We start from the raw sequence: 14,057 nt of genomic DNA on the forward strand, positions 1-14,057 counted from the left end.
TGCTATAGTACAGCCACCAATGCAAATAGGTCTCGTTCTGTTCTGCTGCTTATGGACCATATGGACAAAATTTGATGGGAGTTGCACTCACATACCTGAAAGTTGGAATTTTGCTCCAGGAATGTATACACAGGACTTCAAAAGGGGGATATTCTCTATTTAAAGCAAAGAGCCCTTCAAGTGTGAGGATGCTGCGGGGATATGGCGGAAAATCCTTTTCCTGCTTTGGAAGTTTCAAAGCATCATTGAATTACATAAGTAACCTGTTTTAGTTCAGAGAATAATATGGACACATTTGCATATTCATTAAGCGGCATGCATGTTCTCCAACATACCACCCCACCAGCGGAAGGGATGTTGTAATGAGATAGTGTGCCATGGGGCAGACAGTAGTGCGCTACTATAGAGAGAAAGGAATGTACAACATTTCTGTCTATAGGTCAAGGTGGGTGCCAGTTTTTGGAGGCCTATTCACCATCCATAGGGCACTTTGGGGACTCATTTAGCATGACTGAGGCAGTGCACATTATTTGGGCTTGTGTAGCTCAGGGCAATGTAAGATTATTGAATCTTTTAAAAGATTGTTTTTCTTCCTGATTGCTTCAGTTTGGAAGGGATTTCAGGCCCAGGGCTTGTGTGACATAAAGCAGTTTGTAGTAATTGGAAGGCTGCAGCCTTTCTCTCCACAAACATTCTCATAAATGTTTTCAGCAAAGTAGTATAACAAGGAAGCACTTGCATTTTCAGAGTCCAGTTCGCAGTGCAGGGTCGCTGCTGAAAGTTCACTGTTGAAAGAAATCAAACAGGCCAATTACTGACACAATGGTGGAGGGGCTAGTCATCCAAATGACAGTGAAAAGCCTTTGACAGTTGCTGTATCAGGCCTTTAAAGTGATCTATCTACTTGTTAGATTTGCAATACCTAGACTCCCTGGAACCAAAGGTTTGATTCCAGACAAGGTGATTCAGCCCTTCATACTTTTGTGGTAGATACATTGATTTCTATACAGCCAGTGGTGGTCTTGTAATGTAGGTGACACCTTAACACCCACTGTTGTGTCTGCTCATTGTGGAGATTAAAGATTCCATAGTTGCTTTTCATAATGATCTGCAGAGGTGTCCTTGATCAAAATCCTCCCCCCGCCGCCACAGCTGTGCACTAAGTGTGTACCAGTTCTCTGTCTGGCTACTAGCATTTTATTTGGAGTGTAGATTCTTATGTATAAAAGGGCCAAATTCTGCTCTAGATTTTGGGGTAGAATTTAGTCCAAAGTCTGTAATGTGCTTTGAGATCTTCTAGAATGAATGGCACTATATAAACACAAGATATTAGCATGGAAATATTCACTCCCAGAGCGAGCCTGTGAGAAACCAACAGATTGGCCTTCATATTCCAGATGTCCCATGGCTCTAGTGTTGTTGATTTTTATTCCTCAGCACAAAAAATAAATCATCCTAACAAAGAAAATGAAATGTTGCTGTTTAAAATGGACTGTAAAACCTACACTCATTAAAATCTATATTGAAAAAAAAGACTTGTGGTGTTCTAATTCCCCACACATGTGAAATGTCATGGGTGTGGGCTTTATAGCTTTAGCATTACAGCAGGATAGCCAGCAAAGTTTTGCACAGGAATTTTATGCCATCACTGAAGCAAGAAGGCCGGATTTCTGTAATAAACTCTAAGGGGGTCTCTTCTCCCTAGGCCATGACTGCATGACTCCTGTGGGACTTATATACACCACACAGAGAAGAGACACTCAAACAGGGGAATGGGGAGCAGGGGGCGTCTCTGATGTCTTGCTTCAGAAAGAGCACTAAGGCTGTTTGACAGTAAAAGCTGCTTTCCCAGTTCTGTGCTGATAATAGGCTCCTGCTTACCTCTAATGCTTCCACAGGCTGCAACACGTCCCCAAGAAAAAAAAATCCAATGATCCACCAGAAAAGCTTCTCTCTTTTTTTAAAACATGTTTCCAGAGCTTGTGTAACTTTGCGTATAGCTAAACACTCCTCTGGAGCCTTCCTCCTAGAGAACCTGGTATAAACCAAGCACAGCAGCCAAAAACACCAGCTGCACAAGAAAAGGAAACTGGGTGTGGGGTTGTATTCCTCTCCACAGGGCAAAGCATAAGCAGAATATATTCTAAGGGGGGTCTCTTCTGTCCATATGCATGTGTGTTTGCGTCACTGAGGATTATGCATGTATAAGGATGGCTCAACTGTGGGACCTGGCCTGCAATATTTCATTTGTTTGGGAATGTTCCTTGTGCTGTTGCTGGCTGCAGGTTTTAAATGGGAGGATTAGGCCTTTTCTTAGCAGCCCTGCTAGGTCTCTCTAGCTACACCTGCTGCTGTGGTGGTTATACTGTGGGTCTGCTTGTCCCCTCACGTATACTGGTGCAAATCAGGTGTGTGAAAGTCAATGTAGATATGCTGGTGTAAGTGAGAGGAGAACCAGGCCTATATACCTGACCTATGGAACATTATAGGTCCGTTGTCAACATGGTATTTGTGTGTAGTATGGAGTGGTATAGGCAAAGGGCCAGTCAGTATGGGTTCAAAATGTACCTTGAGTAAGGAAGAGGTTTACCCTGGCTACACCCCTGATGGAGCCAGATGGACAAAAGGAACACATTTGTCATAGATCTTTCTTCACACCACAAGCAGATATTTTGCCAAAACTCAGTGGAACTAGATACAGTGACTGATGTGATTCCACTGAGTACCAGTAAAATCCAGAATTTTAGGAACTTGCTCAAGGATATAAGGAGCCTATGGAGTATAACCCAACTGCCTGACTAGTAGTTATACACACTACCAACCCCTAATCTGCTTTCCTATGAAATCTCTCTCTCAGTTACACAAAGGTTTGCGAGGATGTAAATCCCTGAGTTGTGTGCACACATTGAACATTACACAACTCCCCAGGTGCATGCATGGTTTGCATCCATCCTTTTTAAAATATTGCTTTTAGTTTGTAATCCAATTCCCCAAAATATAGAGACCATAATTTTCACACTGCATGTGGACTTTCCCATTTACCTGATGTAGGCACGGGCAGACCCCTGCAGTGTATAGCATACAAAGTTTGCATGTGCTCATAAATAAGTGTGTATACAGAATTCGCATTAGTTGTTGTGGTCCCATAGCAGCGTGCATGCCTTTTTGTGAGTACCTCTTAAAATACTTTGAGCTCACAAGATTTCAGCAAAATCATTTACTTGAAAGAGCAACAAAATGATCTTCCTCCTGTCAATTTTGGAGTGTAGCTAGTTGGATTAAGGGTTAATTCTCCCTGCCACCCTGTAAAACAGCTTGCCTTGTAATTAGGATCACATTGACATGTTTGGATTATTTGTTTTTTTTTTAAAGCAGCTACTCTGGACCGATTTTCCACTCCCCCACCCCCATCCCCATTTAGTGAAGAAGAACTAAAGGAAACACCTTTGGCCACAGTGAATAGGTAGCAGCTTTTGTACTTCCCTTCCCTCTCCTGCCCTTCCCAACTCTGCTGAGAGATTTCCTGAGCAGCTGTTAGATGCAACACCTTTAGGAGCTCCAACATTTAGCCACCCCACACCCTTTTCCCTTTAGCATAACTCACATATAATACAGAGATGGAAAAAAAAAAGGCTTGTCCTGCATAAATGTTGATGTACACTGGGACAGTAGTCTATAAGAAAAGAAAGAAAGAAAGAAAGAAAGAAAGACAGAAAGAAAGAAAGAAAGAAAACCAGATTCTGCTGTCAATTATCTGTGCAAATCTAGCATGACGCTATTAAGTGAGCCTTAAGTGAAATACTTCTGGATTTCTACCATTGTAACCAAGAGCAGTGTAACTCTGCCCCTCATGGTCTTCAACAGGATCACTCAGTAAAAGTAACCGTGAGCTTATGTACCTTGCTGAACTGGGGCCTCTGCTAGAAGCAAAAACTTAATGAACACACAAAGTCCTAAGCCTGTTTTTTTCCTTATCTTATCTTTTTGTAACCTCTAAGCCCTCTGTCTGTGGAGCACTTGTAGAATCAAGTCCTAGATTTTTATTTTCTTTTTGACAGCTATTGCTATTGTTGACGTGTTTTGGATCACATAAGAAATGGGAACATTTTACTCCTCAGCAAGTGAGAAAGTTCTGTCTCTGTGTGAGGGATATGCACACTCATCTCTTCACTATTTAAATTAGGCTCAGAACTCATCTGCTCATTAGCTGGATATAATTACACCTGACAAAAGTATTGAATGAACCACTGTATGAAAGTAAAGGATACAAGTCTGTCACACTTGTGAATATAGTAACAAACAAACAAACAAACAAACAAACGTGAGAAGCATCAGAATGAATATTGTTTAAGGATCATAGCCATGATTACAGGATGTGATGTCATACATTGCATGAAGAGCTGGAGAATTATGGAAATTATAAAAGAAAATCAATTTCAGTGCTAAGACAAGGGCAGAAATTTTATGACAGTTTGCAGAATGCACTCAGCAGTGGCCTGATGGCTTCCATTGAAATCAATGGCTCAGCTCCCACTGATCCCAAAGGGAGCAGCATTAGGCCAGTGCTACTGAACGCTTTAGAAAAATCCCACTTTATAGGTTGAAGTGGCCTAGTGCATTGCTGTGCTTGGCCTATTCACTTGGGAGTGCCGGTCTTCTGTGATCAGAAATGCACATGATTATGGTGATTTGTCCCTGATGCGCGTAAGTCAGTGTTTGCTTACCACTTTATTTGGCAGTCTCTGTTCAAGAGAGGCTGAGATCTGCTGTGAGTCATGGCTATGTATGGCTTACGACACTTTTGCCAGTGCTTGTGTGCATTATGCCGGGCTCAAGTCACGGCCACTAGTCCTTCACTTTCACGAACACCAGCTACACGAAAAGAATATTTGAATAAAATTTGCATCAGGTTTATATATTATTGAAAGGTTAGAATTAGATCATTGTGTGAGGACAATTTTCCTGTATATGTTGTGCTGACACATGCTAGGAAATTTTTTTCCAGACAACATGGAAACCTGGTGGTTGCTGTCTGGGACTTGGATTTCTTGTTGATACATCTATTCTCTCTATTTAAAATGTAAAAGATAAATCTTTATCTTCTTTTAACTGGATAAAAAGGGGAAATAAGAGATCAGCCCCCCCCCCAATCCTGGGGAAGTCCAAAATCAAAACATTGTCTCAAAACCCAATTAAGGTTGCTAAGTAACAACAAGATACTTACTTATCAGATCATTTACAAAACCCAAGCACTTACAAGCAAAGACATTAAGAGTGGAAGATGTCATAAATCTTGCAGTGCCTACATAATAATAAACATACATGTATTATTCTTATCAAGTACAAAGTAAAATAAATACATATTTCATCACAACATAACAAGCTTAACACTGACACAAAATAGCTTTCTTTCATCAGCAATCTCAAAATATAACATAACACAAACCCCTTTAAAAAACCCATATAAATTATATATGTACACATTAAATGACACTTATTGATCAGCCTCCAATGCAAGCCCACATGCATGCATAATTTTACCATAAATGAACAGTTATGCTTTTTTCCTTTTGAACTAGACATGCAATAATATTCTTAAGAAACAGCAATTATAAATACTTTACCAAAACATTCAACTGTCAGTTTAATAAATATATACACAAGACATATTTTTCAATTGACTGTATCCCTTAAAAATGTATTTTGATATTGTGATCAAGATACAAATAATATATAAAAAGGTCAGAGTTAAGGTTGTTGTGTTCTAGTGACATACTTCTTTGCATTTGATAAGAATAATGGGACAGATCCTCATTTGATGTAAATCAGCATAGCTCAATTTACTTTAATGGAGCTATGCCAATTTATGCTACTTAAAACTCTGGCCTAATATGTTTATATTTATTAGGTAAACAGTATAAGATTTATCACATCCTTAATGGTTAAGCCCCAGTTCAGCAAAGTACTTAAGCATATGCTGAACTTTACTCATGTGCTGGAGTCTCATGGACTTTAATGGGATTTAAGCACATGCTCAGTTGTGTTCTTCGATAGGGATGGTATCAGCCGTGTACTTAAAGTTCAGCTTGTGCTTAAATTCTTTGCTGAATTAGAGCCTTTTCATATCATATCTTTTCTTTCAAGTACTTGGGTTATTTAAAATGAAGTGGGCTCTGATCCTCCAACAGGATCCATATTAGCAGACATTTACTTCTCTGTCTAGTCCAGTGGAATCAATTGAGCATGTAAGCAGACACACAACAGGTGTGACAACATTGTTGTGACTTAGTTTTAAAATAAAGATTTCTGGTTTTTAATAAACTACAAGAATAGAGCTCAAGGCACTTTGATCTTGGGCTGGAATTTCTTCCTTATGGCTGTTTGTAGCCTATTTGCTTTTTCTCTCCCCCTACATGACATAACCTAAGACTATTTTTAAGTTTCAAAACTTTTCAATCGTCTAAAAGATGTATCAGTGTAAATGTGCTTGTAATGCTGAAAACTATTAAAATGGTTACCATAGAAGCTAGGTTTTAATAAGCTGGCACAGCAGTGGCAACTTTAAAATCTTTGCCTTTGCAAGCACAGATTTGTTATTCCAGGACTTGGCTATCTGTTTGTATTCACAGTGACCTAGTTTGTGTGCCTAAATACAGACATGCACAGGTGCAACTGGTGCGTTTGAATTTTTTCAGGCACAGCCATTTGAAAAAAATGGGTCAAAATAAAAGGATTTTTAGTCATTTGTAGGACAATGGACCAAGTTCATCCCTGGGGTAATTCCATTACTTCAATGTATGTCAGAAATTTGTCCTAGGGTTTTTAACCAAAGTCATTCGAGCTCCACTTCCCAGAATGCTCATGTATCTGACATGTCTGAATGTTCTAAAGTTATCCCAGTTGATTTTTCTGATGTCAGATCAATGGAATGTGACTTTCTGAAGTACGAAGAATTGATTTAGCCTTTTTAAAGGTAGAGTGTGCTCTGCTATTATTGTCACAATACACTAAATCTTTTTTTTAAAAAGGTACTAAGTGCATTGAGGATCACATTATAACTAAAAGGAACTTCTGAAAACTCATAGGTATTAGTTAAAGCCATTCATCTTTGAGTGCTTTCAGAACTAGTCAGGCCCTTTTCCTAAAGCCCTGAAGTGCTTTTAACTCCCATTGAAGCCAATCAAAAGTTGTTTTGGGGTTTTGTTTTGTTTTGTTTGTTTTAAGCAGTCAGTTGCAGAATTGGCCCCTGAAACATGACAGATTTAATACAAACAGTAGAAGTAGGAAATAGATTAGCATATTTATTTATTTTGATGGGGAAAAATTCAAGAAAAAAATTTTCAACACAAGTTTTTTTTAATTGAAAAACAATGTTTCATCAAAAATGGAAACATTTCTTTTAGTCATTAAATGTTTCGTTTTTAAAATTCTAAAACATGTTGGCATTTTTGAAGTTCTGCGGTTAGCAGTTGTGTGGAAATGCCCAACGTCTCTCAGATTAAACCCCTTGCCCTTCTCCCACAGAAAAAAGAGGGGTGAGTCTAAGAGATTCTGAATATTTTATTTGGATTTATTTTGACCAGTGATAATCAGACCTCAGTGGTTCAGAAGCCAAATTTGCAATCAATATTACCCAAAACAGCCACAGTAGTGTGAATTCATTGTTTCATTTATTTTTTGTTTTGACTAGGGCTGTCAATTAATCGCAGTTAATTCATGCAATTAACTCAAAAAATTAATTGCGATTAAAAAAATGAATCACTATTCATCACAGTTTTAATTGCACTGTTAAACAATAGAATACCAACAGAAATTTATTAAATATTTTTGCATGTTTTTCTACATTTTCATATGTATTGTATTCTGTGTTGTAATTGAAATCAAAGTGTATATTATTTTTTATTACAAATATTTGCACTATAAAAACGTTAAACAAAAGAAATAGTATTTTTCAATTTACCTCATACAAGTATTGTAGTGCAATCTCTTTAACGTGAAAGTGCATTTTACAAATGCAGATTATTTTTTGTTACATAACTGCACTCAAAAACAAAACAATGTAAAACTTCAGAGCCTACAAGTCCACTCAGTCCTACTTCTTGTTCAGCCAATCACTAAGACAAACAAGTTTGTTTACATTTACAGGAGATAATGCTGCCCTCTTTTATTTATGTCACCAGAAAGTGAGAACAGGCATTTGCATGGTACTTTTGTAGCTGGCATTGGAAGGTATTTACGTGCCACATATGCTAAGCATTCGTATGTCCCTTCATGCTTCGGCCACCATTCCAGAGGACATGCTTCCATGCTGATGACACTCATTAAAAAAATGCATTAATTAAATTTGTGCCTCAACTCCTTCAGGGAGAATTGTATGTCCCCTGCTCTGTTTTACCTGCATTCTGCATATATTTCATTTTATAGTGGTCTCGGATGATGACCTAGCACATGTTGTTCATTTTAAGAACACTTTCATTGCAGATTTCACAAAACACAAAGAAGGTACCAATATGAGATTTTTAAGGATAGATACAGTACTTGACCCTAGGTTTAAGAATCTGAAATGCCTTCCAAAATCTGAGGGATGAGATGTGGAGCATGCTTTCAGAAGTCTTAAAAGAGCAATATTTTGATGCGGAAACCCAAACCACCAAAAGAGAAAAATCAACCTTCTGCTGGTGGCATCTGACTCAGATAATGAAAATGAACATGCATTGGTCTGCACTGCTTTGGATTGTTATTGAGCAGAACCTCTCATCAGCATGGACGCATGTCCTCTGGAATGGTGGTTGAAACATGAAGGGACATATGACTCTTTAGCACATTTGGCATGTAAATATCTTGTGACACCAGCTGCAAGAGTGCCATGCAAATGCCCGTTTTCACTTTGAAAATGTAGAAAACGTCCAAAAATATTTTAAAAAATGGTATTCTATTATTGTTTAACAGTGTGACTAATTGCATGATTAATTGTGATTAATCACAAGATTAAAAAAATTAATAGTGATTAAGGCTCTGTGCAGCTCCTGGAAGCAGCAGCATGTCCCCCCTCCAGCTCCTACACACACAGAGGCAGCCAAGGGGCTCCGCATGCTGCCCCTGCCCCAAGTGCCACCTGCACAGCTCCTATTGGCCAGAAACCAAGGCCAATGGGAACTGCAGGGGAAACGCCTGTGGATGGGGCAGGGCACACAGCCGCCTTGCCACGCCTCCGCGTAGGAGACGGAGGGGGGACATGCTGCTGCTTCCAGGAGCTGCTTGAGGTAAGCGCTGCCTGGAGCCTGCCCCCCTGACCCTCTTCCATGCCCCAACGCCCTGCCCCAGCCCTGATGCCCCTCCTGACCTCTGAACCCCTTGGTCCCAGCCTGGAGCACCCTCTTGCACCCCAACCCCTCATTCCCACCCCACCCCAGAACCTGCACCCCCAGCCGGAGCCCTCACCCCATCCTGCACCCCAACCCCCAATTTTGTGAGCATTCATGGCCCGCCATATGTAGTATGTAGTTAAGCAAAATTATCCTGTCCTATATCTCCAAAAACAGAAAGAAAAAATACTGAAAATAGCCAATCTGTAAAATAACTATGATTTGGCTTTAATCATTAGGATTAATTTATAATTATTTTATATTAATTTGTTTAAAAATTGCAATGTTGTATATAATTTCTATACCCAGATGTGGTCCTCGTGCCAAAAAGTTTGCCCACCCCTGCCTTTTTTATATATATTTGGTTATTCTGACCAAGTATTATTATTTTATCAATTACAGTTAGCTAATAACATAGCAAAAATATCTTGATTGGTTAATAACTTAGATTAGTTAATAATTAAATCACACACTGCTTTAATATCATGTGCTGCAAAACGCCAGAGGAGACATATTAAAGAGCCACTTAGGCTCCCAAGCCTCAGTCTGAGTATCACTGATTTAGACTCACCTCTGAATTTGTCTCTTAAAGGGTTTATACATGGGATACTGAGTAAGCAGATATTTTACACCTGCAATGAGTGATTTTGTATCACTAGGGCTCTGTTTTTGTGGTTCTTTTTGAGAGAGGGAGGACAAAAATTTTCATAATCCCTTTAAGAGGGCACATAACTAATTTTTAGCTCATTATGGAGGTAATCTTCTTTTGCTTATTTCACTCGGGCAGATTCCCCAACATCTGTTTTCATGCAAGGCACCATGCACTATGTGTATGTAACCAGCACTGTAGGTGGTTATATTCACATGTTGTTCACTTAATGAGATATTGAAGCTTGTCCCATGGCAGAACCGATCTGATCCACAGAAAATTGCTCAACTTTGTTGACATCCAGGAACCTACAGAGTAGAAACATAACGCTGTCAGCTGTGTCATAATGCAGCTGAGCTAAAAATATCAGGAGTGATTTTATCTTTTTTTTTTAAAGTAAAGGAGAATGATAGCTCCTGAAGAAATTGTGGCACACATGTGAAAAGGTCTTCTAGAGCAGTGATTAAAGGAAAGCAGACAATATCCACGCCAACTATCGTTTGCTAAAAATGTTTGTCAACTGATATTTTTCATCGACTTACACAGCTCCTGCAGATTCCCATCCAATTTTGAAATAGTTTTCAGTGCTTGGCATGAAAGTCTTATTTTTGTCAAATTCTTAACTAAAACTGGAGAAACTCATTTTGAATCCGCTATGGGTTTGCCCCAGCCCAATTCAGAGACTTTTTCACACTCTCTGCTCCCCTTCCTGCCTCTTATACTAATCAGCCTCTATGAACCTCCATATAATCTCACTATGGCTGGTGTAATGATGTCACCCGGAACAGCCTTCCTATATTTATTCATCTCCCTGTCACTCCAGACCCAGTATTCAAAGAAGTTCTTCCTTTGTTTTTGGTAGGTGTATTTTACAGAGCTGCTAAATTAGATTTTTTCCTCTTTTAATGAAAAGAACAGGCACATATTTTGTGGAAAATACAACCCCATTTTTCAATCAATTTATTTAGCTGGTCAATCAAAATAAATCTAATATTGAAAGTTTTCAACAAAAAAATAGGATCTATTTTTTTTTGTGAATTTGCTTTGAAGAAACTTCCCGTTTTTAAACTGGCAATTTAGTGATGATATAATTTCACCTTCAGTTTGTCTACCTGACAAAAACAGACAAAATATGATGCTACCTTTCAGGGGAATGAGAAATGTGTTTTGACTGACAAGTATAATTCTCCTCAGTATGGACAATGCCAAGATAGGAACTGGTCTTTCAAAAACCACACTAGATCTGCACTATTAGACAAATCCTGATGTGCAATGCTCATTAATGTAATGATGCTTGCTCTCTACAGAGACATGGCAGAAATAAACTGGTATGTTGAAGTAGGGCCACATTCCACTACTATATAGAACCCAAATGGTTATTGAGGTATTTGTTTATAACAAGTTGTTATAGGGTAGTGCATGCATGAGCCAGAAAACATTCCCTTCAGTTAAAGGAATTTCATGCTAGTAGGAGATTTGTTTTTAATAAAGCAGCAGAGAAAATATAACACTTAACACTGTCATGGGATACCGTGGGTCTGAACTGGAGGGGGAGCTTATGAATGATGGTGGACATGGGTTCAGGAACTGTAGATGGGGAAAACTCTTCAGGCCTTTGACTTTTCTGCATCATGGTTGGGTGGTGTCACATGATCACATGGCAATGCGATCATGACATTACATCACAACATCACCAGAAAGAGCAGAGATCAGCAGGCAGAGGGTTAAAATATCAGTTTGGATTAGGATGGAGCTCTGCTCTCGGAGGCAGAGTAGTCATCAGACAGAGTAGAAATGGTACCCTTTCCCCTGTCTGAAAGGTGGTGGAGCTTGTTCTACTGAGTTACAGCCTGGATTTTTTCATGTGAGGACATTCCTATTAATGTTCATATGGCATACAGTCCCTAATATGATCCACTTGGAATATGGGAGGTAAATAAAGTGTGCTTCAAACTGAAACACTCTAACTTTATTCTGTACCAGATAGCAAACATAAAATAATAGAATCATAAGACTGGAAGGGACCTTGAGAGGTCATCTAGTCCAGTCCCCTGCACTCATGGCAGGACTAAGTATTATCTCGACCATCCCTAACAGGTGTTTGTCTAACCTGCTCTTAAAAATCTCCAATGATGGAGATTCCACAACCTCTCTAGGCAATTTATTCCATTGCTTAACTACCCTGACAGTTAGGAAGTTTTTCCTAATGTCCAACCTAAATCATCCTGGCTGCAATTTAAGCCCATTGCTTCTTGTCATATCCTCAGAGGTTAAGGAGAACAATTTTTCTCCCTCCTTCTTGTAACAATGTAAGTTTTACGTACTTGAAAACTGTTATCATGTTCCCCTTCAGTCTATAACAGAATGGTTCAGTTACTTCACTGGGAGCATGTTCATGCCCTGGGAGATCATCTTGATGACAAAGACTAGTGAGTACTAGTACATGCCATTATCCATTCAAGAAACTATACCCCTTTCCCTCCCACCTCCGTCCCCCAGTTTCTTCATACACATAGAACCTTAATCAAAACAGCTCTTACATTCAAAACCAATATTACTATGTTCCCTTTTGATACCTCTTGGATCCCCTGTGTTGTCTGTTATGTTCTTCAGCTAGTAGGATGGTTTTTTCATTGTTACGCCCTTCAAAAACACCGAAGGCCAAACTATACCATCAGCTATACATGCACAACTCCCAGTGGAATCTGGGCTCATGGATCAGAGAGCAGCAGACTCTGATCCTCATGGGGCCAGATTTTGCAAAGGGCTCTGCACATTGGGTGCTGAGCTCTTTTGGAAATCCGATAGTTGCATCTTGTTTGGTGCTATTGTGTGTGGAGCACCATTTGAAAACCTGGCCCTGAGCTTTTTTGAAAATCTGAACCAGAATCTACTGTTTCATGGGGCATGGGTGACTTGAGGGAGGCTTCTCTGCTCCTTGAAGTCTTTAAACCATGATTTAAGGACTTCAATAGCTCAGACATAGGTGAGGTTTTTTGTAGGAGTGGGTGGGTGAGATTCTGTGGCCTGCGCTGTGCAGGAGGTCGGACTAGATGATCAGAATGGTCCCTTCTGACCTTAGTATCTATGAATCTATGAATCTATGTTTGTGAGAGTGAGAGAGCTATCGGAAAATGCAAGAAGAAATGTATCCTTAGTTGTAAAATGTGCTCAGAAGACAAGAGGATTCCCTATCTTTCATCTTTTAATGGATTTTAATTATCCAGAGTTATTTTTCTCTTTACTGAAATACCAGTGCAATACCATGTTACTGTATATACTGCAATGCCCTTTAAAATGATTAACACATCATAAGATGGAAGGCATACACCTACTATACCCTTGGAAACATGTAGAAGAACCCAGCTATTAATGGGGAAAAAAACAATTATACCAAAACAGGATTATTTTAACAGCTCTATTAATTTCATAGTGTTACATTTAAGAGGATTCCACTGAATACTGGAAAACAGCATGCAATATAATACGAGCAGACTAATAAGGGAGAATTCACCACAGTATTAAAGAGACATGTAATCTCATTCTGTTATCCTATAAAGCAGTGTAGAACACAGCTTATGACATTTCAGCCATTCACTGGCCTAGTTCACAAAGGTTTTTAAACAGTGTTCTCCTATTATTTATACATATTAGAAATTATATATTTAAACCCATTGAGATCAGCCATTCTTGACTCCTTTAATCCACAATCCATACCTTGTTTTAGGATAAACAGACACCATAATGAACTATACAATATGGTTCACACACCATTCATCAATTCAAGGCAATGAGAAATAACTCATATCTAAGGAGGTGAGACCTGACTGGGGTTAAACCTAATAGAAACTTTTTGGTATGGAATGAGGTACATTTTGTATTACCTTGGGTGGAATTAAAAATATTAAAGTCATGCACATATGAAAATTGCATGCTCTCATGTGATACATACATTGGGCTATTTCAAGCATTGACATTCAAATAAGCACATCTCTGATCCCATATAAAGCCCCTTGGTTGTGGTGCCTGAAGAAGAGTACTGA

Source organism: Dermochelys coriacea, chromosome 13, assembly GCF_009764565.3.
Source record: "Dermochelys coriacea isolate rDerCor1 chromosome 13, rDerCor1.pri.v4, whole genome shotgun sequence".
Lineage (NCBI taxonomy): Eukaryota > Metazoa > Chordata > Testudines > Dermochelyidae > Dermochelys > Dermochelys coriacea.